The sequence below is a fragment of the Hippocampus comes genome, unplaced genomic scaffold (assembly GCF_001891065.2).
Source record: "Hippocampus comes isolate QL1 unplaced genomic scaffold, H_comes_QL1_v1.1 scaffold107, whole genome shotgun sequence".
In the NCBI taxonomy this organism is placed as follows: domain Eukaryota; kingdom Metazoa; phylum Chordata; class Actinopteri; order Syngnathiformes; family Syngnathidae; genus Hippocampus; species Hippocampus comes.
Window position 1 is genome coordinate 480,979 of NW_017804846.1, and position 12,311 is coordinate 493,289.

The following is a 12,311-nucleotide window of genomic DNA, read 5'->3' on the forward strand; positions in this document are numbered from 1 at the left end:
AAAATTAATCAATCAATAAATACACCTCAGCTGACACATTTTGGATTGCAGATAAAAAATCTAAATGCTATCAGAACAGTCTGCAGCCTAAGCAACAGCCTAAGCAAAATTGAAACTCCATTCCTTTGTGTCATGAAGCCACCACTGATACATTGTCCTATACCTTGCATGTGAGAACATATTTGACAATTTGATATGCTATTTGCTCAATATTCTAACATGCTTGTACCATGGCTTTTTGTTCAGAAAGCAGTTGCGTATTTGCAGTTTTCTCAGCCCCAATTTGTATCATCATAACAATACATTTTATTTGCAGGCACTTTTCAGAGCATTCAAAGGCTCCTTACAAAGCAATATAAAAAAGACCGTGAGTTATCCCACAAAAATAAAATAATGTATATGATTGGGCGGCCCGGTGGTCGACTGGTTAGCGTGTTGACCTCACAGTGTGGAGGTGCAGGGTTCGATTCCAGCTCCGGCCTTCCTGTGTGGAGTTTCCATGTTCTCCACGTGCCTGCATGGGTTTTGTCCGGGTACTCCGGTTTCTTCCTATATTCCAAAAACATGCATGGCAGGCTGATTGAACACTCTAAATTGTCCCTCAGTATGAGTGTGAGCGCGGATGGTTGTTCGTCTCCGTGTGCCCTGCGATTGGCTGCCAACCGGTTCAGGTGTCCCCTGCCTACTGCCCGAAGACAGTTGGGATAGGCTCCAGCACGCCCCGCGACCCATGTGAGGATAAGCCGATCAGAAAATGGATGGATGGATGGATGTATATGATGGACAGAACAGAGGTATCGATGAGGGCAGATATGTAAGGGAGTGCCAAGGTTGGACTCAGAGAAGGGAATGATCTCACATTTAATTCCATTTGAATAGGAGCGAGTGCAGGTTTCTCAGTAAGTGGGTGAGGTGTTCTAAGGAGGTTCTGGTAATGATTCGGGCAGTTGAATTCTGGACGAGTTGAAGTTTATGTCAAAACAAGTCGGGTGGACCAACAAGGGGAGGGTTAGGAGAATCTCGATGTAACGTGAGCAGACGGCGGACAAGGATGGCAGTAATGTTGGGTGTGACAAGTGGACTCAGCTGGTTCATGTGTTGTATGTCTATACTATCCATTGAGCGTTCTCAGCCACCGTAATTAAAACCCGCCTCTCACCCAAAGTCAGCTGACATTCGCACCAGCTCACCAGCAATCCAAATGAGGACATGCAGTCCAGAAACTAAAAAAATGGGAAGGCTTGTTCAAAATTCACTGTACCATCAATGGTCAGAAACTGATATTTTTAGTAAAAAATATTACTGTTGCTTTAAAGATGCGGTAAAGTCAGAGGTTTGTTTCTAAATATGTCAACAATGTCTGAATATGATTGCTGGAAACATCTGAAAGGTTGAGAATGATGTAGTCCTGAATTGTGGAGTGATTTACACCATTTCTGGATTCCTGATTCTTTTGTTTTTTTTTGGTCTTGGCTTGACATAGTCGGGCAATTGGCATGAGTCAATGGAAGGAACAAGACTGATTCTGTGGTAGGTCAGTGTCTTTTGGCTCAGAAATGGGTTCTGGCTATAGTGGCTCCAACATGTAAGAATACGTAGGCACAAGAAAAGTTGCTGACCAAAGTAGCATTTATTTTTCACATTGTAGTTGTGGTATTTGATTGACACTTGACAGGTGGTCGGAATGTGGTTTCACCGCATTTAGCAGACATGTCAAATTCATTTGAGAGTGGAGACAAGAGCTTGATTTTTCAAGATTTTAAAGCCTTTCGTGAACTCAGCAATTTTTTTGATCATTCATATTTGGCAGGTTCAGTGGCAAAACTCTACTCTGGGGTGAGCCTAATTTAGAAAACATAGATGTTTTTGATTTTAAGTGGACTGTAACGAGACATAATTTACTGTACATGATTTGTGATACTTGTAGGTTCAGTTTGTGGAAGCCAAGTGCATGTCAGCTAGTCAGAGTGCCTTAGTTATTTCCAGTGATGAGCACGCCATCCGTAAGTCATCATTCTGTCATTATTTCAGGCCACCCCAGGCCATCCGTCGTCATGGGTGACAGAAAATCAGCGTCGAGATCGTACTTACTATGTCACGCACAGGCGCAGCACAAGCAGAAACGAGTAAAAAAAATAAAATTAAAATTAAAATCTGTGTTGCATGACTTTCGGTCTGCAATGACATTGTCCCGTATTGTTTTTATTTCACCAATCACCATGCCCTGTGTGTGTGTGTGTCTGTTGTTGTTTTTTTTTAATTTTTTTTCTCAATGCATGTGACATAGTGAGTACGTTCTCTCTGCTGATTGGCTGTGGCTGCCGTCAACAGACTGGGCCGGCCTGAAATAATGACGGAATGATGACTTACGGGCTGACGTGCTCACCACTGGCTTATCGCATGTAACCTGACCAATCTGATATACCTAGTCAACTCTCTCTCTCTCTCTCTCTCTCTCTCTCTCTCTCTCTCTCTCTCTCTCTCTCTCTCTCTCTCTCAGAGAATAAGTAGACTCATCAAGTAATTAAGGCCCAGGCTGTCCCCTGGAAATTAAAGGAATGGTCCTTTGCGCACTCTCGCTCTGTATCTCTCACTCAGTTTCTCCTCATGTTGGTCTGATTGCTGTCTGGCTTCTGCGCTCACCTGGGTATTCCACCGTGTCTCCCCGGCAGCCGACAAACAGTGTCTTGTGCTGGTGATGACTGCGCTGTCGGTAATTGCAGACACGAATCACTCCATGCCATATCTACTCCCTTTCTGACCCAAATGGGGAGGAGGCAAGACAAAGCATAGGGATCTCATGCTATTTATTCTGCATGTGTTTTAAAAGCCATGTTGCTACCAAGTGAGACACTTGGGTTTGGCCCGCTGCAGTACAGTTTGCGTTACAAAAGAGTTCAGTTCAGTGTATCGTCATGTTTACGTGTCACGGCAATGCAGTCCGGCAGGTCAAGCATCCCTAGTCAGTTGCGCCTCTCACTTCCTTTTAATAGAAGAGCAGGTCAGAAAGTGGCTTTTACCTTGATTCACGTTTCCTTTTTGATAGGAGCGAGCAGGTCATGAAGAGGCGGTCCACTTCAGTACCTGACAGTTTCTTTCACCTCTTTGTCTCCGTGCATACTGCGGCCCAAATGTATTGTGTGCAGGCACATTCTGTGGCAACAAAGAATCCCCTTCGCAGTTACTTTGAGATTGGTTCATTGAAAATGTGCTTTTAGATCTCTTTGTCAGTTCGTCGGAGGGCTGTCTTGAATTTAAGATGGTAAAATCTAGACTTTGGAAAGCAATAACTCTGCTATCCTCTCATTGAACCCGAGCTGGACTATCTTTCCACAGCTTGAGCTCGTTATTATAAAAAATGTGTGGCCTGGAAAAGGAAAATCAAGAGACTGAGGGGGCAGGAAACATTGTCATGACATCAAAAGAAACAAGTAAAACTTTGTCATTTAATCGTGGAAGTGGGCCAATATCGATGTTCTTCATCTCTAGTGTCATAACGCACTGCGTCGCTCAAAGAGGTGCCGAGAATAATCTGATTACTTATATGTACAGGATATATATTTAAGTATGTTCTCATAGGGGTGACATGGTGGTCGACTGGTTAGCACGTCCACCTCACTGCACAGAGGTGCAGGGTTCAATTCCGGCTCCGGCGTTCCTGTGTGGAGTTTGCATGTTCTCCCTGTGCCTGCGTGGGGTTTCTCCGGGTGCTCCGGTTTCCTCCCACATTCCAAAAACATGCATGGCAGGTTAACGGAACATTCTAAATTCTTCCTCAAGTGTGATTGTGAGTGCACATGGTTGTTCGTTTTATGTGTGCCCTGTGATTGGCCGGTAACCAGTTCAGGGTGTCCCCTGCCTACTGCCCGAAGACAGCCTCAAGCACACCCCCAACTCTTGTGAGGATAAGCGGATTAGAAAACAGATGGATGGGTGGATGTTCTTGTAGGTTCAGTATCAAATAATTAATGCATTAATAATATTTGTCTAAGCACTGATTTGAAAAACATACATGTAAATGTGGTACAGTAAAACGCATCCCAATTTACTCACTTGTGTGAATGCCCCTGCCAGCCTGCAGGATTCCAATTGGGATGTATCCTGCACCCAAACTACTCTTCACCACACTTATTGCAAAAAGGCATTGCTTTTTTTTCTAGGTTGTATCATTTATACATGTTTTTTTGGGGTTTTAGCAAATCTCTGAGACGTACACTAAGAACTCGCATGTACTTCGTGTACGTATTCACAGCCTTTGCCCTGAAGCGAAATCCATGAAGGTCAAGGGAATCCTGTTTGATGATTTGGAGAGGCACCAAACTGTCTCACAGACGACCAACTATGAAGTCAAAGGAGTTGTCTGTAAACTTCGGAGAGAGGACTGCTTTGAGGCACACATCCAGGGAAGAGTTCAGAACACGTTTTGCTTGTCACTTGTCTAAACGGAATGATCAGTGTAGAGAACCTCACTCGGAGAGCTGAGCAAGAACACAACGGTCATGTTGTTAGAGATTCCGCTGGAATCAACTCCATCCAACCTGGTGCAGCTCGAGAGCAGCGGCAAAGAGGAATTGGCAAAACTCCTCGTATGTGTCAAACTTGCGGCATCATATTAAGCATATGAAAATGTATCGGCATATGTATATATAAAATGAATGTATTCCTGTTTACAATAAGGCAGGACCATGAAAACGTGCAAATCTGGAAGAGTTGGGGATGATTTTGTAGATGCACTGTTTCCAGATTTTTAGACTTAGATGAGCCCAATTATTGAAGATTTTGCTCAGAATAGGTGACATGTTCCCGCAAACAGAAAAGTTTCCATGAGGCTGATGTTTTGATTTTTGTTGTTGTTGTTAGTTTCTGTTCTAGCACTATTTGTACAGTAGGAAACACTTTTCATTTTGATATGCCCCTGTGTTGGGAATTCTGAGCAAACAATCCAAGAGGAGAGATCGCCCCAACATAGGCAAAGCATGAATCATGGTAATTGACCTTTCCTCTATCCAGCTCTGCTTTTTCACTGCCTTAGGAGAACATGTTTCGGGTTTGAGTGGGACAAAAATCTTGCATTTATTCTTTGTCTCTTATTTCAGTTGATTCTTGCAGTACAGTCTGGTTGACTTATTGACTGAAACAATACAATTGTGAAGACAAAAACCTGAAGGTGTCCATAAAGAGAAACAGGTGAAAATGATGTCATTGGATTTGCACACGTGACATGCTATAAACGCTATCACACATTTTCCTCTGTCTTCGTTGATCTTTGTCTCAGACTGACATGCACAACACTCAGCAGATCTTTGATATGCAACACAGAGAGATACGCCGGTCTGACCCTCGACTTGGCCAGAAATCCATCAAACATCCAAGTGCTCTGAAAATTGCCAGTTTCATGTGGAACATGATGACATTCAGGCGAAGGAATCATTTCAAAGTGTGTGTGTGTGTGTGTGTGTGTGTGTGTGTGTGTGTGTGTGTGTGTGTGTGTGTGTGTGTGTGAGTATTGCACAAAGAGAACACAGGATATAGAACACAGAGAGAGATTCCATCTCCTCTCTGCCTGTATACATATCTGCTAGAATGTAGGTCAGGCAGCTACAGTCTCGATCAGAGCTTGGGAGACGAGGTTTAGTTTTTGTGTGTGTGTGTGTGTGTGTGTGTGTGTGTGTGTGTGTGTGTGTGTGTGTGTGTGTGTGTGTGTGTGTGTGTGTGTGTGTGTGTGTGTGTGTGTGTGCATACACCTCACATGAATAAAGCATTACTGCGTGGCCCATTGTCCTCAAGTGTCGTATGTGTGTTTTATTTAAATAATGGGGATGCGTTCTGTGAGTTTATGTGTTGGGGGTGTTTTAAACTCCTGTCATGTACAATATGTGTCACAGGAAATGTGACGGCAGACATCACATCTCCCCGCACATAGCGCGCCAAGTCTACCCTTACAAAAGGGTTTTCATTGTTGCGTTAGTGGAATGTTTGTGGACGACGGAGTGAGCAGCCAGTCTTTCCCGGCTATTTGTGGTGTGTTTCCTGGCTTTGATAGATATAGGAGGCCAGTGAAGGGCAGACACGGAATGCTCACTGAGATGCACGACCACATTCACACTCTTGTACGATCATGCTTTTCTTTGCAACAAAAGGAAAGGCTGTGAATAGCGTTGTGCAATGCGTGTCTACAGGCGTCTGTGTTGGAAGAATTGTGTGTGTGGGGGGGGGGGTATATACGCGCGTGTGCGTGTTCTCTGTGGGTGTGCCCCCATTGCAGTTGGAGGTCTATTATTTCCTCTGTGCCTGTGACTGTCGCTGTCCTTGGTTCTGAAACTAGCACGCAGGCGCCCCAACTCCATGACCAGAATACCTTCCACGTATTGCATACAAGCTGCGGCAGGTTGTATTGTATGCATTTCCATTGTCTTTCTTTCAGTCGCTCTTCTTTTGTTGAAAGCCCCCCCCCCCACACGCTTTTTTTTCCTCACACATGCACACAAAAACACCAAGGGAATGTGGGATGTGTCCTGATTAAGAGTCAGAGAGCTGTGATTTGTCATCAGCCCCCACATGAAGACCTTCATCAGAGGACAGAGCCACCGCTGATTATAATGACCGAGAGGCCAGGATGCCTGTGCCCTGTAAGAGAAGAGAGGAGTGTTAGAAACATGGATAAGCCACAGATGTCACACTTTGGACAAAAGTATTAAGACACATGTCTGTAAGCCTACAAAAGTGTGAGGGAGAATATATGGAGCTTGTCTTCGTTTTGTACTCATAATAGAGTAAAAGGTGCCTGGGTCCGATCCTCCAGAGCCCCAATCCAGCCTCATTTAGATCTCTGCCTCTCCTATCACACCTGATTCAAATGATCAGTTCCGGACTTGGGCACCCCTGTTTTACAAGATTTGTGTTTGTACGTGCACGTGTGCGTGTGAATTTTTTTCCATTTATTCGTGAAATTGGAGGACATCTAGATTAGACCTCTGGTGGAGACCTGGTTTATTATCTCTCCTGTATAGTTCATCCCAAACCAGTTCAGGTCTAGTATTTGACTTCTTTTTCTCCAAACTCACCCAACAATGCACTGGAAAAATGCTTTGCGCATTAGAATACAGCTATGCTGGAACGAAAAAAGAAAAAGAAGGGCCTTCCCCTAAGTGCTCCCACAAAGCTGGAAGCATAAATTTGTCCAATATTTTTGATTCATGAATAATGTGCTCTATTATGTATTGCAGGCAAACACACACAATAACAATGTTCTCTCTTCATGAACTTACCATCTTATTACATTATATTATCTCATTATTACTGTTATCTCTTATTGAACAGTGGTTACTGTTGTTGGATTGAGTCATTAAAATTCGCAAGGCAAAGGGACATGCCAAAAAGTGACAACAGCAAATGTTTCTGCATGCGCTTTTTAGTGACGACAAACAGCGATAAGAACCCTGCTGGTCCAAACTAATGTCCACTTAAGCATCGAACTGCCAATGTCTTTTTTTTTTTTTTTTTTTTTTTTTTTTACATAACACACAACAGAGACTCTGCACAACCCCTGCTTGCCCACGGTTGTGTTTGTCCCAAAGGACCAATAATTGTTTTCTTCAGATCTGATTTGAGATGAGCTGCGAATGGCAGTGTGCGTGTGGGTGTGTGTGTGTGTGTGTGTGTGTGTGTGTGTGTGTGTGTGTGTGTGTGTGTGTGTGTGTGTGTGTAAGTGTGTGTAAGTGTGTGTGTGTGTGTCTGCAGCTTCCCAAAATGTGTCTGTAATTTGTTTGTCTGCACAACATCTGCTTTCCCTCAATACATTCTTTCAATTAGCCGCATCTGAGGCAACAAGACAGACAGGGAGGCAATTTTTGCGCGACTCCTCTATAGCCTTTCCTATCTCTCTCTTCATTTCCTGGTGACACATTTGACCTTTTTTTGACAGAGAGGGACCTCTTTTCCTTACCCCCCGCGCCCCCCCTTTCCTCTTCTGTAACTTTGCAAAGGATGTAGAGCCAAGCAGAGGAATCATGGAGGCAGGCACGGATCATTAGCTATATTTGTCCCTCACTTCCTGCGGAAGATGATAGATCTAGCTAATTACCCCATGCTGCCGAAGCCGATCGCACATGACAAGCGGTCGTCTCTCTGGTAGAAATCTGCATTGGCTGCGGCGTGCGCCGCATAGCTGATGCTATATGATTATTCATGAGCGGGAGTCAAAGGAGAGGAGGAAATATCAGATGCCTCTTGTGAATGTGGTTGTTGTGAAAATGATTTTAATGATGTATGTTCTCCTTCTTCTTCCTTCAATACAGAAAATGAGTCTGGAGGAGACGTGGTGAGCATTTCCTCTCCAAGTGAACGCCAGTAGGTTACAGTGGAAGCCGAGGTCTGGAAGAACTGTCTCAACGCCAAACCATTGCAGGTAGAGTAAAACCCCTTTGGTTGTCGAAATAAATTCCAATGTTGTACTTTGTCAAAATGCCAATGAAAGCGGGGCACGTCCATACCCATAATCAGGTCGGCATTCATGCCATTAACCCTTTCAGAGACAGCAGTTACTACTGTGGACAGCTTATCATGTTATCGGGTTACAGGGTACACGAAAGGGTTAAAATCAGCAAAGGGCTGATTCACTGATTTCGCAATTATTCGGTGATGTAGTTCGGGGTGATTTGTCTTCCCCAATCTGTTTGGAAAATCATGAACATGAATGGTCAACCTGTGTGATATTTCTGCTTGCAACTAACACAGTGAGGACAGTGATCCTTGGAAAAATAACCAACCTTCTTTCCACCACCATCTTGTTTTGAATTTAGAAAACGTGTTAATACTAGGATGGCCCGCTGGTCGAGTGGTTAGCGCGTCGACTTCACAGTGCAGAGGTACCGGGTTCAATTCCGGCTCCGGCCTTCCTGTGTGGAGTTTCCTCCCACATTCCAAAAACATGCATGGCAGGCTGATTGAACACTCTAAATTGTCCCTCGGTGTGAGTGTGAGCGTGGATGGTTGTTCATCGATGTGAGTGGCTGGCAACCAGTTCAGGGTGTCCCCTGCCCAACTGCCCGAAGACGCCTGGGATAAACTCCAGCACGCCCCGTGACTCTTGTGAGGATAAAACGGATCGGAAAATGGATGGATGGATAATTAATAGTAATTAAAGAAATCACTAAATTTGTTCCTTGGTCAAATGATCATCTTCAGTTTACCGTCGCTTGTATGATAATTTGCATAATTTTGCATAATTTTACAAAAAAAAGTTAACAAAAGCTGAACAGCAAAATGTAAACATGGTAAATCTGCACTTGCACTTCTCGCTCACTTAAAGAAATACCTGCTTGTGTTTCACAAGTGAGAGGTTTTCCATTCCTTTTGTTCCAGTATTGCTATCGTTCACTTAATGTCGCTAATCCCCATACCTCGTTCCCACATCAAAGAAGGTCAGTTTCAGAAAAGGCACTTTGTTAATCCTTAAAATTAGTCTGAATGGACATCGCATTTTATGTTGTTTTTGTGCGAGGTAACTTAACATTTCACACCGCACAACGTGAAGGGGGCGTTCCGCTTTCGAGGTTCCACATACATGATTTTCAAGCTCGGATTGCATCATAAAGTGGCACGGAAACAGATGTTTCAAACATTTCCAGCAAATAGATTGTTGCGCTGGTGTTGTGATCGGAGTTCTTCCACATCAGTGTCACACAGCAGGTCATTTTTCCTCACTAGTTACAAACTCCACACACCAGATTTCTGTCTCCATCTCCCTTGGTCGTTCACTCACTCTGTCTCGTTGTCACTTAATGCCCACTCAGACGTGCAGATCTCCACAGCCTTTCACACTAATTCAGATGCACTTAGCATCGGGTTTGGCACAGGTTTGCTGTCACTAGATGATGCATGGCAGAGCTATTTGCAGAGAAATGTGATCATGCCGATGGAGGTTTGGTGGTTCTGTAGTGCTGCTCGGAACGGAATACCAATGTGAGAGTGTGAATCATTGTGTGCTTTTGTGCATGGGTGTGTCTGTGAGAGAACGTGATTGGTTGCCATGTATAAAACACATTCTCCTAAAACTTGAAGGTGAAACAAGGAGAAACGGATTCGTGTGTGACATGTTTTGACAGATTTCTCCTCATCTGTCTCCGTTAACAAAATTCTAAGCGCATACGGTCCTGTCTTGGAGTCTGTGTTTCTGACCATGTTTCAGTCGTGGTAATATAATTCATTTTGTTCATAAAAAGCTCATTTCATTTGTATTATGAAAGCTTTATGCCCATTTTTCAACTCGTTAAAATTCTGTTTATATTAATCAAAGTCTGAATAGTTCACGTGTTGTTAGTAGAAGCTTTAAGACGTCACCTTCCTTTGAATTAGCTGAGCAAAACTCAACTTATTCAAGTATTCAACTGTTGATAACGAATAAATTATATATCAGAAGATCAACTGTTAAAAAATGAAATTGAATGTGCCCTTGATTTCGTTTCACTCTCTTGGCTTCCAAGGCTAAAGCAAGGCTCTAACTTGAAGTGCATTAAAAAAAAGTTTCATCACTGCCTTTTATTCAAAATGTAATTGGCACTCGAAAAGATGGAGTGTACTTCCTCGTCATCTTCAAAATGGTAGACCAACCTTCGTTTTCTTCAAGAATGCAGAGAGATTCAGAAAGAACATAACACATTATGGAAGGTTCTCCAACATGTGCCAGAGAGGCAAGCATGCGTCTCGGGTCCAACATGAGGAGCCTTGAGAGAGGCAAAAGCTACTCTTGCCGACAAGATTGTTACGACTGTTTTAACTACGTTAATATTATCCATCCATTCATTTTCTAATCCGCTTATCCTCGCAAGGGTTGCGGGTGTGCTGTAGCAGCTGTCTTCGGGCAGTCGGCGGGGGACACCCTGAACCGGTTGCCAGCAAATCGCAAGGCAAACACAGATGACCAACCATCCGCGCTCACACACACACACACACCTAGGGACAATTTTTTCATGTTCAATCAGTCTGCCATGCATGTTTTTGGAATGTGGGAGGAAACCGGAGTACCCGGAGAAAAACCACGCAGACACAGAGAGAACATGCAAACTCCACACAGGAAGGCCGGAGCTGAAGTTGAACCCCGTACCTCTGCACTGTGAGGTCGACGTGCTAACCACTCGACCACTGGGCCACCCTCCGTTAATATTAAGAAACATAATTCATATGCTCATTGGTGGCGCAAGCCTAGTTTTGAACTGCGGCCTCAGATTTTTAAAAGTATCAAATTTCTGTATGTCCCCTTTTGTTCTCTCCCCCCCCCCCCCCCCCCCACACACACACACACATTTCCACCAAACCTAAATACATATATTAGAAACCACACACTAATTGGAACCCATGTGGAGTAGCAAGTGTTTCGCAAAACCTTTTAACTTTGGGAGAGCTGTCAGGTCATCCATCCAGCCATGCATTTTGATGATTTTGATTTTGAGATGCTGGATACACTCTGAACTAGTGACCAGTCAATCACAGGGCACATATATACGAACAATTTCCACGCGCATGGACAATTACCACTCTTTAACCCTTTCATGCACCCTGTAACCTGATAACATGATAAGCTGTCCATTGTAGTAACCGCTGGCCCTGACAGGGTTAATTAACATGGTTGGTTTATGAGTGCCTGTGAGAGGAAGCCAGAGTACGAAAAGAAATCCCAGGTAAACTCAGGGTGAAAATGCAAATTGTGAGGATGACGTGGTAGCCACATGAGCCACTGCAATTATAATAGTTACTATTATAATTCATTTATTTATTTTTGAATGCTCGTCATGTTGCAGAAGATTTGCTTGAAAGCACACTATTTGTTGAACTACACTGACTAAGATCCCAAGAGCAGGTGCTAAATTGTATGTTCACTCGAACACAGAGCGTGCTCTGTTGATGGGCACGTTGTGAGTGATTGACTAAGATTGCGATCTTTACAACTAACATCCCAAGAATTGCGCTTGGCTAAACTGCACAGTCACACACTCTAACAGATTCTACGTGCAGTTGGCAACAGGTTTAGAAATGTATCAGACCGTTGTATTTTATAAGTAGGTTTTTTGCCTTTGGTCATGCTGTAGGTTCTCACCATGGAACATTTAGGAGAGCACCTCAAGGACAAAATTACATCGGAAGTGATTGAATTAATCACACTCATTATTTTACCTTGTAATGAAACTTGCTGTGGACTGAAAATGACATCACAATGACTGATAGTTCAACTTGCAAATGTCACATGACCAAATGCAGAAAGCACGTGAGCCGTGATTGGACGTTGTCTGAGCCGCTAGGCACTGTGATGTCAT

The 12,311-nt window shown here is 43.6% G+C and overlaps 1 protein-coding gene across 1 annotated transcript in view; it reads left to right on the top strand.

The window, feature by feature from the left end:
• Positions 1 to 12,311, top strand: part of myt1lb (myelin transcription factor 1-like, b) — a 118,857-nt gene that overhangs the window by 24,591 nt on the left and 81,955 nt on the right. The window contains exon 2 of the mRNA XM_019876862.1: positions 8,298 to 8,407. The gene's annotated coding sequence lies outside the window, so the exon portion shown is untranslated. The remainder of the gene's footprint in view (positions 1 to 8,297; positions 8,408 to 12,311) is intronic.